Genomic DNA, 6000 nt, shown 5'->3' with positions numbered 1-6000 from the left:
TTTGGCAACCAAATTTACTTCGAATGACTGGATCGATCTTACTCTTCGAAGAGCACAACACAGACTGTCTGTTCTAAGGCTTTGAACACTATCTTCGAGGCCTTATCATCTAATTTTCTTTTCTTGCTATGGAAGTGCGCATCCCAATACGACACCAATGCAGATCATCGCATTGGAAACAGGCAGAACATAATATTTTATTTACGACGGTGATTTAATCATGTTATTGTGTTGAAGTGTTATGTTCTATATGGGTGTCTCCATCATTAGTCATCATTTTTACAGCTGAATTTGTTTCAGGAATAAGATATACATAAAAAAATCAATAGTGAAAAGTAATGCTTTGCAAATACTTTTATAAAAACAATGAGATTTTCAAATCGATAATTTTGTTTTGCTTTTTCAATTACCAGAGTACAGATCTACTTTGGCAGCATGCCCATATCGTCTCCGGCTAAATGACTCATCAACACTAGAAGATCATATCAAAATTATATCATACTATGTTATTATGTTATACTAAATTTTATAACAGAATTTGTTAGAAACATGGTGCAGGATGTTGTTAAAATAAATTTCTATAAAAACTGCACTGGAAACAAAAACTATCAAATTTTTTTACAATTTTATCATAAAAATAACATATTCTGTTAGAAATTTATAACAGAATCAGATACAAAATATATTGTTTCTGTGCAGTTGAATTTTTAGTCGTGATAGGTCTCCAGATTGTGATCAACAATCATTATTTTTTTTGTTTTGCTCGAACAAGAATATTTTCGAACATGAAATTAACAACATAACAAATAAGCAACCTTCTCAAATTATATCAGCGTTGTGATATCCATGGCAGGGAGATTTTTACATCTTTTTAATTGCCTAATATTGCAATTCGGTGTTAAGCATTTTCAAATCATATCATGATATAATCCCGTTACAACATTTGAAAGATAATGGCTACTGAGAACAAAATTGTATCAAAATAAGTTATAAATATCGCAATATGTTAAAATTGTGTTCAATTTTTGTTATGCTCTTCTAGTCGGGTAGTTTCAACCAAATGGAATATTTTCCCTTACATCACTAGAATTTTTTCTATTATATATGGGGTCTTATTGATTGCAATCGGTCTGTTTAGGGAAAATGGCTAAAATGGATCCCGAATGCAGAAAACTGTTGGTAGAGGTATTGTACAGAATTTTATGCATGCATTTAAGATGAAAGTTGGTATGTAAGTAAGCAAATATTATGCCAAGATTGTTTTGATTCAGGGATTATATTTCAGTACTGTTATGTATAAACCTTGCAAAAACTGTATAAAACTTTAGGAGATTTTAATGCAATTATTATAAAAAATCTCACAATTTGTGTTAACCACATGTTTGAATTGAGGTGCAGAGGTGTAGCCCAAGAGTTTGACGACCCTCCGCAGGCCACTGCAGTTGTAGGGCTTACAAAGGATGTGATGGAATTCGACATTAGTGTCTGTGAAACTATAAAGCATGTATCCGCAAGCAGGCGCCACAAAATAGACCTTGTGCGCCTAACGTGCATTAGGATAAGTCCTTGCGTTGGATGGGATACTGAACAGACCTTACACGACGGCCTCCGGCGGAGAATCGTTCACGCAGGCCTCGTTGAACTGATCACTAAACGACATAAGAAATAATACGACTCGATTCAATCGACATCGACGACAATCGACCAAGGCGACGCGAAAGATCACGATTGGAAGTGTTGGCGGATGCGAAAGAAGGATTCTCGGACGCCATTCTAGCAGACCCGTTTTTTCTGGAAGAATGCTTTAAGCTGCGGATTTTATTGTTCTGAACACCGCCGATAGAAACTCGTGGTGGTGGCTTACATTGTTCTCTCTTGAGCCTCTTCCTATCATGTACTTCATCTTCAACTTGTTGGTGACTTATCCAATCCGTTTAACTTCCGAGCAGCACAAGTCACACACAAATGGTTGCAGTAACTAGATTGTGACCAAATCTTCCCATATGAGTTGCAGTAACTACGTGGTACATGTGCTGGTTAGCAACTATAGGGTTCCCTTTTCAGTCTGATGTAGGCTTCTTCATCTTCTAAAAGTTACGTGCCATAATATCAATGTTGAGGCGAAACCAAATAACTGGACGAACTTCGTGAATATCGTACCACCTGTCTCAATCCTGCCCTTCGTATTTCCCTCCAAAGCGATGTTGAATAGCAGACAAGAAAGACCATCACCTTGCCGTATCCTCTGTGCGTTTCGAAGGACTCGAGAATGCCCTGAACTCAAACAGCACATCACCCGACCCAACGTCGACTTAATCAACCGTATCAGTTTATCGGAATTTTATCTCCGTTCTCATGCATTGGCTACCATAGCTGGTCCCGATCAATTGTATCATATGTGCTTCGAAGTCGATAATAGATGATGTGTGGGACGTTGTATAGCGGCATTTCTGCAATACCTGACGTACGGTGAACACATGGTCTGTGGTAGAGTCTCGCCAAATCCAGCCTGGTACTCTGCCCGCGAACTCTCCTCCAATTGGTGTTAGTCGGCGGTATAAAATTTGGGAGAGTACCGTAAGGGCGTTCAGAAATGTTATCGTGGTATGCTACACAGCTTATCGCCCTTTTGCAGATGGGGCACACGACACCTTCCATCCACCCCTACGGCAGAACCTCATTCTCCAAACCTTAGTAACTTCCCCGTAGCCACTCTAGCCAGTCCCGCACCATCGTGTTTCAACAGCTCTTTGGTAGTTAGTCAACTTTGTTGTTTTTCAGCGCGATCTCCTCCTGGATTTCCTGGAGATCCGGAGCCGAAGACGTATATCCTGCGCACATGCTCCCAAGTTCATTACCATACCAAAGTTGTCTGCTACATCGCCATTCAGGTGCTCTTCGTAGTACTGTCGCCACCTTTGAGTGGCAAGGGATCGTATGTGAGCGGTTTAACTACTCTAGAACTTCCGTGCTTCATTAGCGTGGTACAGTTGGTTTCTTCACGGTCTCGATCCTCCTGCTGGCAATTTTTCCACCGAATAATCGAGTTTTGTCTGTTTCGCGCCCTGGTATCGTTCCTCGCCCATACTGCATTCTTCTTCCACTAACTGCTCACATTCGCCGTCAACCCAGTCATTTCTCTGATTCAGGGTACCGCATAGTGCAGCGGTTGCGGTGCTTCCAATGGCGGATCGAATATCTTCAAGAAGCTGCTATTCCGTTAGGAGTGCCACTTTAGTGCTGCGCGTAGTTTTGGTGTCTACCGTCTTGTAGCCGCCAATGTTGACCCGGACGACTCGACGCGTGTTGTCACGTTGAGAGTTTTGAGCGCAGACACAAAGCTGCAAGTTTTCGACTCATATGCCGTCATTCGTGATGATTTTCTTACAACGTTGGTTTGCACTCGTCATTTTCCGTTTCTGGTTTGTTTTCTTCGTTTGCAATGTTAATTATAGTTCATAATATTGTACGTGGATTCCCCTATTGGACCGACCGTTCGAAATAGTCGCTTCTTGAACAGTCGTTGAAATCGCCGTTTTCATCTTCACACACGTTTTCATAGTAACATCTGTCAAACTGACAAGTCTGCCACGTGCTTTTGGCTGTTTCCTCGGACTTCTCTTTCTTCCGATGTTTTGACATCTGTTTTGATAGACAAGACGCAAAAAAAACAAGATAATCTATCAAACATTTATTGATTTTGGCAAACCTTGCTGTAAAGGTAACGTTTGAAATAGGCAAGGAACGACCTTCGAATCCATTGGTCAAGTAAATCCAAAATAGATTATTAGTGCAAAAAAACAATTGTATTTCTCTGAACAGAGGGGGCTATCGTACGGAATCAATTTTATTATTATGTGGGCATACCCTACATTAAGATTAGTACCGCGATCTTTCCAGCCAACGCAATGAGCTAGAAGAACTGGATGAATGCTGTCATTAGAGAAAAAGTAGAATCACAAAATTTACCACGGCAAGGATAGCCAAGAATTCAAAATAATATTAAAAATACGAGCTGATTTTTGTTTTGAAAATGGTTTATTGCACGAGACTAGACATTCCAACTTTTTGCCTTTCTCGTACAATAAATTGTACCGAAAGGCTATCATTCTACCCTAAATCGAACTTTTTATAGAAGTCCGGAGACCCATGATGTTCTAAATCAATCGTGTCAGCTCGTCTGCTGAACAAATGTCTGTCTGTTCGTGTGTATATGTGTGTGAATAAGAAAACCGAAAAACATTAGCCCTTTTTATATATAGTAAAGCCGTACAAATATTTAATTTAAATTGTCCTAGTAGTCTCGAAAAGGTCAAGGGGGGACAATAAAAATCATAATAAAATGAAGGAAAATTTAAAAAAACTCATCGGATTTATTAAAAATGTTTTGAAAATCTTCAAAATAACCCAATATTTTTTGTTGCCCTCAAAATATTATTTTAGGCGAAAAAATCTGAGGGGGGACACTAATTGTTTTTAAAATTTGTACTGGCCTAATTTGAACAATTTTCTGTTGCACTCGACGTGAATATAATCACGATCGATCATTGTGTTCAAAAGTTATGAAGAAAATGATGTGATCACATACTGGCTGGTTGGTTGGTTGGTGGTTGGTGAGTTTTCCTTGACAAATGGTTGAAATTGATTTGACTTGTGCATTATGGGACCCCATGGTATCGGAGAAGATTTTTGTTAAATATTTTCGTGCATGTGCAGTACATGTTTTGAAAGACAAATTGATATGAAATTTGCGAAAAAGAATCCACGTGTCTTGGAGGTACTGAACCTCAACCTCCTACTTCTAGATAACACACAACAAGACCACTTTATGGTCACGTTTGCGGGAAAGCCATCAGAATCGAGTACCAACCTCATCCGGTTAGCTCTTTTTTGCAAATTGAATATCTTTCGATGCTTGATTTGTCCAATCTTCACATGTGCTTTACTGTTGTATCACAGTCAAGCAAGTGCACATTGTTTATTAAAGAGGATTCACTCTATGCCCCAAAACGGGCTGGGTGGATTTGTAAAGAGTGCACAATCCTCTGGTCTCGTTGATCCTCCGACCTATCCTCTTAGTTGGTGTGGATGCAAGGATGAATTATATCACGTTACTGTTCTTCATCGTAATCGACGAGATTCTGGTAGGTGCGATTGACGCTGATGAACTTGCACAACTCGACTGACGCGCAACTCTCGACAGTTGTGGTCATCGATGCAGCGTTCTTGGGCAATCAGTGGAGAATGTTGAAAGCTTCAATATTTTGAACCAGATAGCGTCAGATGGCGGTACCAAGATTGAATAGGCGCACGGATCAAGAAAGCAAGGACTGGTTTGAGAGTTTAAGAATATCTGGAAAAACAGGCAGATAAGTGAACGCACCAAAATACGAATTTTCAACTCTAACGTGAAATTCGTTGTTATACGCTAGCGAAACATGGTGTGTATCATGGAGAACACTCAACGGCTGCAGGTGTTCATCAACAGATGCCTGCGGTATATAATTCGGGCCGGCCTCTCAATTGATCTCAAACAACGAGCTCCATCGTCGTTGTCACCAGGGTCGATAGTAACAGAAATTCGGGATCGGAAGTGGGCTTAGTACACTCACGTAGGGGTGGAAAGAAATCTGTGAACAAGATTAGACTGGAACCCAGCGGGACATCGTAGGGAGGCAGACCCAGAGGCTTATGGCGGCGAAGCCTAAAACATATTATAGCTTCATGCTAGTAAGGAAAAGAGTTCAAAATGTAACTGTCCTCTAAGAAAAAATCGGACGACAAGTCGGATTAGAAGGCCGACGATCAGTCCGACTGAGCCGATATGGGGCTTCAAGGTTGGACGATCCGCCTCATATCTAACGATTTTGCACCGTTTGCGTCGAGCGGATCGAGCGTTGACAAAACAAGAGGCTCGACGAAAGCCCGTTATCGGAGGGATGTCGAGCTATGCAAAATCAAGACCTCTGAGCCTGACTAGAAGTCCGATATCGGACGGCT

Source organism: Armigeres subalbatus, unplaced genomic scaffold (assembly GCF_024139115.2).
Source record: "Armigeres subalbatus isolate Guangzhou_Male unplaced genomic scaffold, GZ_Asu_2 Contig12, whole genome shotgun sequence".
Classification (NCBI taxonomy): Eukaryota; Metazoa; Arthropoda; class Insecta; order Diptera; family Culicidae; genus Armigeres; species Armigeres subalbatus.
Note: the sequence above shows the minus strand (reverse complement) of the source record.